The sequence below is a fragment of the Aquarana catesbeiana genome, linkage group LG03 (genome assembly GCF_042186555.1).
Source record: "Aquarana catesbeiana isolate 2022-GZ linkage group LG03, ASM4218655v1, whole genome shotgun sequence".
NCBI lineage: Eukaryota > Metazoa > Chordata > Amphibia > Anura > Ranidae > Aquarana > Aquarana catesbeiana.
In genome coordinates this window covers 736578110-736591162 of record NC_133326.1, presented here as the reverse complement: position 1 = coordinate 736591162, position 13053 = coordinate 736578110, and positions in this window count along the sequence as shown.

Here is a 13053-nt window from a genome sequence, read left to right as displayed (position 1 = left end):
GTAGATGGTCCCTCCCTAGACCCTGTCCTAGCAAACCAGGTGACAAGAGGTCTTGATGATGATAATATTGAATTAAATAACCCCTTGTGGAACATTGCTATCGAGGTTAAACAGAAGTATGTGGTGTTGATCTCAGATGATTTGGTTGCCAAGGGTAACCACACAGGGGTTAGTGAACCTGATAAACAGATGTTGTTGGTTAGTGTTGCGTCAGGTAGTGAGAGGGGTCAGTCCCTGACAGATTTCATGGAAATGGGTCCCCAACAGTCCCAGGAGAGTAGGTCTGTGGGAGGGAAAAGGAGGATCCCGTGGCCAGAAGGTGGAAGGGATAGAGAGATTAGTGGGAGCCCATGGTTCAAGGTGAAGTGCTGGTGGAAACATACCCGGAAAAAGAAATGGGCCTACGCAGCGAATGGCTGGCACAGAGGTGTCCCATTCTTAGTGACTAGTTTATGTGTTCCTCCCTCCGGTGCGAAACAAGGGGGGAGTATAGGGAAATGTAGGACCCTGTTAAGATCCAGGGTGGGACGTACCTGGAAGCGCACCCAAAAAAAAAGGTTGGGCCTACGTGGCTGACAGCCAGCACAGAGGTGTCCCAACCATGACGGGTGCTGGTGTTCCTCCCTCCGGATCGAAACAAAGGGGGGGGATATGTAATAGTCCCTGTCACTGGGAAAAGGGATGGGATCTCTAACCCTGTGTCCATGTCTTATGGAGAGCCAGCAGGTTGTGTGCCCAGGTGCACACAGCCCATATAACGAGGGGCTAGTGAGAGCAGAGTGTGGAGGAAGGTGGAGTGTGTGCAGCTTGTTGCTACTGCTGTGTGAAGACAGACCTGTGTCTGGAGAGTGGTCTGCCCTGTGGGAGTCTGCAGCCTATGTAAAGGGGATTCTTTGCCCAGGGACTGGGAAAGGCTGGCCAGCCTTGAGAGTCGGGGAGACTGAGGAAGCCAGTGAGTCCAGGGGGCTGTAAAGAATTGGCAAATCTGTTGAGAGCAAGCAGAGGAACTGCTGACAAGAGAGCCAGGTGGCTTGGTATGTTTTCCTTATTTTTGGAGTGCTTAATGAAGTTAAACCCCTGCGTGGGAATCCTGAATGGACCTTTTTGCTTTTGTTTTTCGGCTTAATAAACGTGGGCTACCAGGCCCTTAACTATAATGCCTGTCTGAGGTGGACTCACTGCACTAAAAACGCATTTATCGCTTGAGCTAAATACCCCAAACATTACACTATTTACTTTACTATTTTTAATTGTTTATTTATATCAGAAAACCGGTTCACTGGGAAATACAACAAGATATGATCACATTTATCATCAATAAAGACAATAATTTCATGTACAGTAATTACAATGCAAAAACATGAAACAAGAAGAGAGGCTTACATTGCTATAAAACTTGCATGGCATAGAAAAGTATATCAGGATTTAGTGACTTATTGATAATATTCCTGTGGTCTTACATATGACCCGTCCTTCTCCAAGCTCACTGTCTAGCTGTATTCCTTGTGTTATGATACTGATATGTCGGGATATCACGTTCCCTTCGTGAGCGGTTCCCTGTTGATTTTATATTTTAAAAAGGAGAGATAAGATAACAGAGAGAGAAGAACAGAATAGTAGTGGATAAAACCCGAATAAGACAGAAAGCAAGAAGGAGGGAGGTAGGGAAGTGGGAGAGGGGAAGGGAGAAGAAAAGATGGGCGTGGGGAAGGGGGGAGGGGGGGGGAGACAAAGGTGATAACTCCCGGATTTGAATGTTGGCTGTCACCTATCATTCTCTATTCCTAAACACCTGTTGTAGTATGGTATCACTTGCCTCGGAGGGCTTGCCCCATCTCTGAATATTTGAAGATGTTCCGTAGCTGCCAAGTTTTAGAATATGTTTCTTGTCTGTTTTGGCTTGTGAGGATTAGGTCCTCCATCTGATTTATTTCTTCAACTTTTTGGAGCCAAAAGGCTATAGATGGTGTGTGAGGGGATTTCCAGAAGGATGGGATGCATGCCTTCGCTGCGTTCAATAAGCGGCGTATGACTGAATTCTTGTAAATCCGTGCAGGGGTGTCAGTAGCATGTAGAAGGAAATAATCTGGGTCGTCGGGAACATTGCGATCTGTGAATTTTTGGATTATCTGGCGGACTTCTCTCCAGAAAATCTGGATCCAGGAGCAGGACCAGAAAATGTGGAGGAGTGTGCCTCTTTCTTCTTGGCATCTCCAACAGGTATCTGTTGTAGAGGGGAAAATAGTTTTAAGTAACGCAGGAGTTCTGTACCAGTGTGTGAGGATTTTATAGTTTGTTTCCTGAATCTTGGTACAGATAGAGGATTTGTGAGTAAACCTCAAAATATGTCTTATTGGTTGTGAAATTGCAGTTTAGTTCTCTTTCCCACTTGGTGAGGCTCTGCACTTGGTATTCTCCCGGTGGTACAATTAATAGTTTATAAGTTAGTGAGAGTGAGTGTGGTAAGGTCCCTGTTTCCATGCAAAGTACTTCCATAGTTGTGGAGATTTGGTTAGTATCACTGGGCGGTGGTAAACTGCGTAGGAAGTGGTAAAGCTGCAATGCTCTCAGAAAATCTAATCGGAACTGTCCTTCAGGATCAGAAAGCTCCGGGATAGTTTTCCACCTACCCATAGTGCTGAAGTGAGAGGCTTGATACAGACCCTCCTCCCTCAGCCTCAGGAATCTCCCATCCTGTAAGCCTGGTTCGAATTGAGGGTTACCCAATATGGGTCGAAGTGGTGAGACTCGTGAGAAGTGGGGGGAAGTGTGAATCAGTTGTGCACAAATCCGGACCATGTTACCTATTAATGGGTGGCGTTTAAGATCTGTTGGAAGGGTGGTATGACACCACGGAGCTCTATGTAGGGGAATCTCGCTTTGTGCTTGTTCAAGCTGTATCCATAATTTGGTGTTTGTATGATGGCACCAGTCAATGAGCCTACCTAGGTGGGTTGCTCTATAGTAGGTTCGGAGATCTGGCATTGCCAAGCCTCCATTGGACTTGGGCAATGAAAGAATCTTCCGATGTAGACGTGGTCTTTTCCCTGCCCGGAGGAAATTTATGAATACTGCTCTTACTTGGTTAAAATAGTCCAGCGGTATGTGTATTGGAATAGTCTGCAGGAGGTAAAGGAATTTGGGTAGAATAGCCATTTTGAGAATATTGCAGCGGCCGAACCAAGAATGCAGCCCACTGTTCCATTTATCCAGTAATTGTTTGGCCTTCTTTAAAAGGGGAGGAAAATTAAGCCTGAACAGCTGGGAGAACGTCGGAGGTATGAACGTACCCAAGTACTTCAGGGCTGTGGTGGACCATTTTAAGTGGAAGCTAGATTGGAGATGTGAGAGTTGTGTTTGGGGTATTCCGATACCCATCGCTTCAGACTTGCTGAAATTGATTTTCAGGTTAGCAAGTTGGCCGTATGTGTGAAATTCTTTCATAAGATTAGGAAGGGAGATGTTGGGGTTTGTGAGGGAGAACATCAAGTCATCTGCATATGCGGAGACTTTAAATTGTTCCTTGTTGACTTCTACTCCTGTAATGTCGGGATTTAGCCTGATGTGACACAAGAAGGGTTCTAGGGATAGCGCGAAGAGCAACGGCGACAGTGGACATCCTTGGCGAGTCCCGTTAGCAATTGGGAAGACCTCCGACATTACCCCGTTAGCTCTAACTCTAGCTGTTGGGCCTGAATAGACCGCAGTTATCCAGTTTAACATTCTGTTTCCTAGTCCTATGTGTCTCAGCGTTGCGAACATGAATTTCCAGTTAACGCGGTCGAAAGCCTTTTCGGCATCTGTCCCGAGGAATACGCATGGAATCTTAGTGCTATTTGCGATGTGTAGTAGATTAAGGACTTTAGTCGTATTGTCCCTAGCTTCCCTAGTCGGGACAAAGCCAACTTGATCTAGGTGTATAAGTGAAGTGAGGTGGTGCTGCAGCCTGATGGCAATGATCTTTGTAAAGAGTTTCAGGTCGGTATTCAGGAGGGAAATTGGGCGGTAAGACCCGCATTGACCTGGGTCTTTGCCCTCTTTTGGTATGACTGATATTTGTGCCTGAAGTGTGGATTTGTGAAGCTTACCCCCTGAGCCCAGATCATTGTAAAGTCTAACCAGGTGTTGTCCTAGAGAGGGCAGTAGAGTCTTGTAATAGGTGATGGTAAGGCCATCTGAACCTGGGGCTACAGTTTTTTTTAATGCATGAAAAATAAACCTGTTTGAAAAATTGCTGCGTAAAAACCATACAAGATAAAAAGTTGCAACAACTGCCATTTTATTCTCTAGGGTCTCTGCTAAAAAAAACATATATAATGTTTGGCAGTTCTATGTAATTTTCTAGCAAAAAAATGATGATTTTTCCATGTAGGAAAGAAATGTAAGAATTAGCCTAGGTGGCAAGGGGTTAAATAATTCCACATAGACACTGGTAACAATAAAAAGTATGACCTCCACCACATTCTTCAATTAGAATTAGACAAGGTTGTCTGAAGACACAAATATCTATCACAGACATTCATCCTCCACACATCAATCAAAAGCCACCAAATCTGCGGGGGAGGGGCACCTATAATAGGGAAAAAGATGAGCGCAATGGTAGAAGAGTTACCACTCAGTATAAACCAATCTCCGCAGATGAAAAAAAGGGGGTTGATTCAGTATGAGATGGGGGTGTGATCGGGTTCAAGAAGTTTCCCAAAGTAGTAATTGATATATATCAATGTAAGTCATGGGGGAAATGGTGGGGAATCCTGGTGATAGGGAGTAAGCAGTAATGAGGCAGGTGATGCAGACTAGGCTCAAACAATAGGGTTGTCTATGTCCAAAAGTGCAAATCCCACAAGTAACGGGGGAAAAAGACAAACAGTCGTATATCTGTATAGAAGGTGAGCGTATACACTGATAGACAGTTCCCAACCGGGTATATTGGATGTAAATACAGTTCATCTCTCTTCAGGTTCCCAAACCATTCCAAGTCATCCAACCACCTGACCGTCTGGTCGGAGTAGAAGCCTTATGCCGTGTACACACGAGCGGACCGAATCCGGCGGACAATCCGACCGTGTGTGGGCTCCATTGGAACTGCAGCGAACTTTTTCGTGTGAAAATCTGACGGACTTTAGATTTGGAACATGTTGCAAATTTGTCCGACGGACTCGAGTCCGGTCGAAAAGTCCGCTCGTCTGTATGCTAGTCCGACGGACCAAAACCGACGCTAGGGCAGCTATTGGCTACTGGCTATCAACTTCCTTATTTTAGTCCGGTCGTACATCATCACGTACAAATTCATCTGACTTTGGTGTAATGTGTGTGGGCAAGTCTGTTCGTTCAAAAGTCCGTCGGAAAGACTGTGGGACCTTTGTTGCCGAAAAGTCCGCCCGTGTGTACAGGGCATTATCCTCACCGAGATAGAGGGGAGATAAAGGCGGGGGGAGCCCTTCACTGTTCAGTGTGTATCACCGGCGTCTCACGCCGCGGCTCCTGCTGACCTCCAGGAATCACTTCCGCACCGTGTCATTCATCTGTGGATGTCAGATATGGATATGTCCGTGACAAGCAAGCTGTGCTTTGACTAAACAGAGGGTGGTGGCGTCATGCTGACACATTTCACTCAAGACACAAGTTTCTTCAGAGCATGTGGGGAGGACCCAGCAGTCATGGTACAGGTTGGCACCGAAGACAAAGTGAGAGGAAGATGGAGAGTCCTAAAAAACTATTTTAGGGACTTAGGGAATGGATTGAAGAGAATGACCTCCAAGTTGGTTCTCTCAGAAATACTGCCTGTGCCTCGAGCCACACCAAAGAGGCAGAAGGAGCTGAACAAATGGCTGAGGAACTGGTGTAGAAAGAAGAGGTTTGGGTTTCTGGAGAACTGGGCTGACTTCTCAGTCAGTTACCGGCTCTTTAGTAAGAACGGGCTGCACCTTCAGGGCCGAAACTTGCGGGGGGCCCTGCATTGAGAGGGGCGCTGTCAGTCTGGGGTGCATGGGTGTGCTAAAGCATCCCCATAAATTCTGCTAGCACCACCTATCAGAAACCACCATGTCAGAGTCTAAATGAAAGTTTTCCTCTAATCCTAGCTTGAACATTAGCAGCTCTAGCAGATGGTTAGTCTTAGGACTTAATGGTGCAGCTGGTCTGCGGAGGGATCATACAGCCATGTTTCCCGACACTCATTGTAAAGTTCCGGCACCGGTCAGTCCCTGGCAGAGTGATATGCACTCTCACATGCTGTAGAGGAGACTACTGAGGCGCAGGTACGTTCTTCTGATGCACAAGGTCTAGGTTATCTATCTCGATCTCCTTCCTCATGGAGCCCTCTCCACTGCCATCAACTCGTTATCCTTTCTAATGGAGCCCTCTCCACTGCCTTCAACACGTTATCCTTCCTCATGGAGCCCTCTCCACTGCCATCAACTTGTTCTGCTTCCTCATGGAGCCCTCTCCACTGCCATCAACTCATTCTCCTTCCTCATGGAGTCTTCTCCACTGTCATGAACTCGTTCTCCTTCCTCATGAAGCCCTCTCCACTGCCATCAACTTGTTCTCCTTCCTCATTTTGCCCTCTCCACTGCCATCAACTCATTCTCCTTCCTCATGGAGCCCTCTCCCTTGCCATCAACTCGTTCTCCTTCCTCATGGAGCCCTCTCCACTGCCATCAACTCATTCTCCTTCCTCATGGAGCCCTTTCCACTGCCATCAACTCATTCTCCTTCCTCATGGAGCCTCTCCACTGCCATCAACTCGTTCTCCTTCCTCATGGAACCTTCTCCACTGCCATCAACTCATTCTCCTTCCTCATGAAGCCCTCTCCACCGCCATCAACTTGTTCTCCTTCCTCATGGAGCCTCTCCACTGCCATCAACTCATTCTCCTTCCTCATGGAGCCCTTTCCACTGCCATCAACTCATTCTCCTTCCTCATGGAGCCTCTCCACTGCCATCAACTCGTTCTCCTTCCTCATGGAACCTTCTCCACTGCCATCAACTCATTCTCCTTCCTCATGAAGCCCTCTCCACCGCCATCAACTTGTTCTCCTTCCTCATGGAGCCCTCTCCACTGCCATCAACTCATTCTCCTTCTTAGTGGAGCACTCTCCACTGCCATCAACTTGTTCTCCTTCCTCATGGAGCCATCTTCACTGCCATCAATTTGTTCTCCTTCCTCATGGAGCCCTCTCCACTGCCATCAACTCATTCTCCTTCCTCATGGAGTCTTCTCCACTGCCATCAACTCGTTCTCCTTCCTCATGGAACCTTCTCCACTGCCATCAACTCATTCTTCTTCCTCATGGAGCCCTCTCCACTGCCATCAAATCGTTCTCCTTCTGAATGGAGCACTCTCCACTGCCATCAACGTGTTCTCCTTCCTCATGGAGCCCTCTCCACTGCCATCAACTTATTTTCCTTCCTCATGGAGCCTCTCCACTTCCATCAACTCATTCTCCTTCCTCATGGACCCCTCTCCACTGCCATCAACTCATTCTCCTTCCTCATGGAGCCTCTCCACTGCCATCAACTCGTTCTCCTTCTTAATGGAGCACTCTCCACTGCCATCAACTTGTTCTCCTTCCTCATGGAGCCCTCTCCACTGCCATCAACTCGTTCTCCTTCCTCATGGAGCCTCTCCACTGCCATCAACTCGTTCTCCTTCCTGATGGAGCCCTCTTCACTGCCATCAATTTGTTCTCCTTCCTCATGGAGCCCTCTCCACTGCTACAACTCATTCTCCTTCCTCATGGAGCCTCTCCACTGCCATCAACTCATTCTCTTTCCTCATGGAGCCCTCTTCACTGCCATAAACTTGTTCTCCTTCCTCATGGAGCCCTCTCCACTGCCATCAACTCATTCTCCTTCCTCATGGAGCCTTCTCCACTGCCATCAACTCGTTCTCCTTCCTTATAGAGCCCTCTCCACTGCCATCAACTCGTTCTCCTTCCTCATGGAGCCTTCTCCACTGCCATCAACTTATTCTCCTTCCTCATGGAGCCTCTCCACTTCCATCAACTCATTATCCTTCCTCATGGAGCCCTCTCCACTGCCATCAACTCGTTCTCCTTCCTGGGATACTCCACAATCTTTCCTGGTAAGTTAATGTATTCCTTCTACAGCGGTCACCCAGGCTTCATTTGTTCTCCCTCTGTCTACACTTCCAGTATACAGTATGTCTGACACTTTCCCACCGATCTGATCCTTCTCCTCTCTCCACTGATTACTTCATGTGCTCTCCTCTCCATAAATCTGCATTGCACACATGCTGCAGCCTCCACACATTCATCTGTCTTGCACCCTTTCCATCCTAGCTCACTTTCTTAGCATGTTTCCTGCAGCTCCTCAAGCTTCCCATAGATGAGTTTTTTTCCTTCAGCCAGCAGTCTGAATCAAGGCCAGATTTGCCCATCCACAGAATGTCCCAACGAGGACGTTTTACTCTGATATCAAGATTTGGTGATATCAGAATACACAGATCATCAGTTTTGCCCCCCTCCCCCCTAAAAAAATGAAAAGTCAGCAGCTTCAAATCCTGTAGCTGCTGACTTTTCATTACCTGTCTAGACATCCAGCGGTTTCCTCACCTGAGCCAATTCTTCAATCAGCAACTGGTTCTGGCACCACCATCTTGACTAAGGGAAACGAGCAGTGAAACCTTGTGGCTGCACATGCGTAAAGCGCACTGTAGCTTGTGCATGGGCTGCAGTCTTCTGAGACCTGTGAAGTGTCCCAGAAGGCTGCAGAAGAGGGGCAAGCTAAGAAAGAAGGGCAAGCGGGTGCCTGTCAAAAGCAAGTACCCAACCAGGAGGCAGACAAGTAGAGCTTCCCCTTTTGGGTGGAGCTATGCTTTAAACGGGTTGCATTCAACAAGCAGTACTGCCCACTGAAGGCAATGGAGGGGAGACTGGGGGAGTGTTGGTACAATCATGTCAAAACTGCCTGTTTTACCATCCCCACAGCCACAAGTCTAAATGAGGCTGGTAAAAGCAGGCGGTTGAGCCATGGCTTTGCCACCCTGACCACCCATTTCAGGGCTGTACACATGGCAAAAATGAAATGGCATGTCACCATGAATGGGACTGCACAATAACCGCCCTGCAGCCATGTGCAATGGTTGTGACATGCAGTGAGGAGGTGACACCAGCAATTACAGCTCTACATCTCAGCAAACCCTTTCAACCCCTCCCCCTCCCTCAGAGCCCCCTTGGATCCCTTTAGTCCCTTTAGTTTAGTTTAGATCCCCCGATATTTCACCAAAGACTCCCCAACAGCGATGTGAAAAAAATAGGGCTGTTTTCTGATTAAAATTTTCGTGTTCAATTAATCAATTTTTTTTTAATCGATTAATCGACTAATTTCGATTAATTATAACGCACATACAGATCCAACTACTTTTAGCTGATCTCCTTGCATTGCAACTCTGCATTAGTCAGTGGTATATGTGGTATACACTATATACAATCACCCGACACTAGTTTGTTTCCACAATCCATGACTTAACTTCACAGTTCACACAAATACATTTTAAATTCAAACTGTAGCACTGACGTAAGTCATTTTTTTAATTAAACTTTAAGAAAAACTTATTGAGTATATTGACTGTCAAATTTGGTTATCAAATTTGCCTACACTTAGCTCACTGAATGATCCCAGTTAACCACATCCATATTTACCATCACTGTCCAGGCTGTCCGGTAACGTCATGGACATCGACGTCACCTGACTCCTCCCCCTTCACTTTGTTAGCAGACGGAGGCACTTGGGGAAGGGGGGAGGAGTCCGGTGACGTTGATGTCCGTGACATCACCGGATCTCCGACGGAACTCCCTGAAGACTCGGAGACCGGCGGAGAGGTGAGTACCGATCAAAAGAATTTTGATCGATCAAAAAAATTAACGATTAATCGAGGAATTAATCTTTCATTTGCACAGCCCTAGAAAAAAAAGTAAAACGTTATTGAAAATGATAAAAAAATCAGGCTAATCCCTTGTAGGGGACCCAGCACATTACTTTGCCCAGGGGCTCATGATGCTATAAAGATGGCACTGAAATCTCTGACTTCTGCATGATTTACTACTGACCTCTGAACTCTGTGCCACTTACCACTGACCTCTGAACTCTGCACCACTTCCTACTGACCTCTGAACACTGTGCCACTTACTACTGACCTCTGAACTCTGCACCACTTCCTACTGACCTCTGAACTCTGAGCCACTTACCACTGACCTCTGAACTCTGCACCACTTCCTACTGACCTCTGTGCCACTTACCACTGACCTCTGAACTCTGCACCACTTCCTACTGACCTCTGAACTCTGCAACACTTACTACTGACCTTTGAACTCTGCCACACTTACCACTGACCTCTGAACTCTGCACAACTTACCACTGTCCTCTGACCTCTGTGCCACTTTCTACTGACCTCTGAACTCTGCACCACTTACCACTGACCTCTGAACTCTGCAACACTTACTACTGACCTTTGAACTCTGCACCACTTACCACTGACCTCTGAACTCTGCACCACTGTCCTCTGAACTCTGTGCCCCTTACTACTGACCTCTGAACTCTGCACCACTTACCACTGACCTCTGAACCACTTACTACCGACCTCTGAACTCTGCACCACTTACCTCTAAACTCTGCGCCACTTACCACTGACCTCTAAACTCTGTGCCACTTACTACTGACCTCTGAACTCTGCACCACTTACTACTGTCCTCTGAACTCTGCAACACTTACTACTGACCTTTGAACTCTGCACCACTTACCACTGACCTCTGAACTCTGCACCACTGTCCTCTGAACTCTGTGCTCCTTACTACTGACCTCTGAACTCTGCACCACTTACCACTGACCTCTGAACCACTTACTACCGACCTCTGAACTCTGCACCACTTACCTCTAAACTCTGCGCCACTTACCACTGACCTCTAAACTCTGTGCCACTTACTACTGACCTCTGAACTCTGCACCACTTACTACTGTCCTCTGAACTCTGCAACACTTACTACTGACCTTTGAACTCTGCACCACTTACCACTGACCTCTGAACTCTGCACCACTGTCCTCTGAACTCTGTGCCCCTTACTACTGACCTCTGAACTCTGCACCACTTACCACTGACCTCTGAACCACTTACTACCGACCTCTGAACTCTGCACCACTTACCTCTGAACTCTGTGCCACTTACTACTAACCTCTGAACTCTGTGCCACTTACTACTAACCTCTGAACTCTGCAGCACTTACTACTGACCTCTGAACTCTGTGCACCACTTATCTCTGAACTGGACATTGACGTCACCAAACTCCTCCCCCCTTCACTTCATTAGCAGACGGAGGCACTTGGGGAAGGAGGGAGGAGTCCAGTGACGTTGATGTCCGTGACATCACTGGATCTCCGACGGAACTCCCTGAAGACCCGGAAGCCGGTGGAAAGGTGAGTACCGATCAAAAGAATTTTGATCGATAAAAAAAATTAACGATTAATCGAGGAATTAATCTTTAATTTGCACAGCCCTAGAAAAAAAAGTAAAACGTTATTTTTGAAAATGATAAAAAAATCAGGCTAATCCCTTGTAGGGGACCCAGCACATTACTTTGCCCAGGGGCCCATGATGCTATTAAGATGGCACTGAAATCTCTGACCTCTGCATGATTTACTACCGACCTCTGTACTCTGTGCCACTTACCACTGACCTCTGAACTCTGCACCACTTCATACTGACCTCTGAACTCTGTGCCACTTACTACTGACCTCTGAACTCTGCACCACTTCCTACTGACCTATGAACTCTGAGCCACTTACCACTGACCTCTGAACTCTGCACCACTTCCTACTGACCTCTGTGCCACTTACCACTGACCTCTGAACTCTGCACCACTTCCTACTGACCTCTGAACTCTGAGCCACTTATCACTGACCTCTGAACTCTGGACCACTTCCTACTGACCTCTGTGCCACCTACCACTGACCTCTGAACTCTGCACCACTTCCTACTGACCTCTGAACTCTGCAACGCTTACTACTGACCTTTGAACTCTGCCACACTTACCACTGTCCTCTGAACTCTGCACCACTTACCACTGACCTCTGAACTCTGCACCACTTACTACCGACCTCTGAACTCTGCACCACTTACCTCTGAACTCTGCGCCACTTACCACTGACCTCTAAACTCTGTGCCACTTACTACTGACCTCTGAACTCTGCACCACTTACCACTGTCCTCTGAACTCTGCAACACTTACTACTGACCTTTGAACTCTGCACCACTTACCACTAACCTCTGAACTCTTCACCACTTACCACTGACCTCTGCGCCACTTACCACTGACCTCTGAACACCGCGCCACTTACTACTGACCTCTGAACTCTGCACCACTTACCACTGACCTCTGAACTCTGCACCACTTACCACTGACCTCTGAACCACTTACTACCAACCTCTGAACTCTGCACCACTTACCTCTGAACTCTGCACCACTTACCACTGACCTCTAAACTCTGTGCCACTTACTACTGACCTCTGAACTCTGCAACACTTACTACTGACCTTTGAACTCTGCACCACTTACCACTGACCTCTGAACTCTGCATCACTGTCCTCTGAACTCTGTGCCCCTTACTACTGACCTCTGAACTCTGCACCACTTACTACTGACCTCTGAACCACTTACTACCGACCTCTGAACTCTGCACTACTTACCTCTGAACTCTGCGCCACTTACCACTGACCTCTGAACTCTGTGCCACTTACTACTAACCTCTGAACTCTGCACCACTTACTACTGACCTCTGAACTCTGTGCCACTTACTACTAACCTCTGAACTCTGCACCACTTACTACCGACCTCTGAACTCTGTGCCACATACTACTAACCTCTGAACTCTGCACCACTTACCACTGACCTCTGAACTCTGCACCACTGACTACTGACCTCTGAACCACTTACTACTGACCTCTGAACTCTGTGCACCACTTATCTCTGAACTCTGTGCCACTTACCACTGACCTCTGAACTCTGCGCCACTTACCACTAACCTCTGAACTCT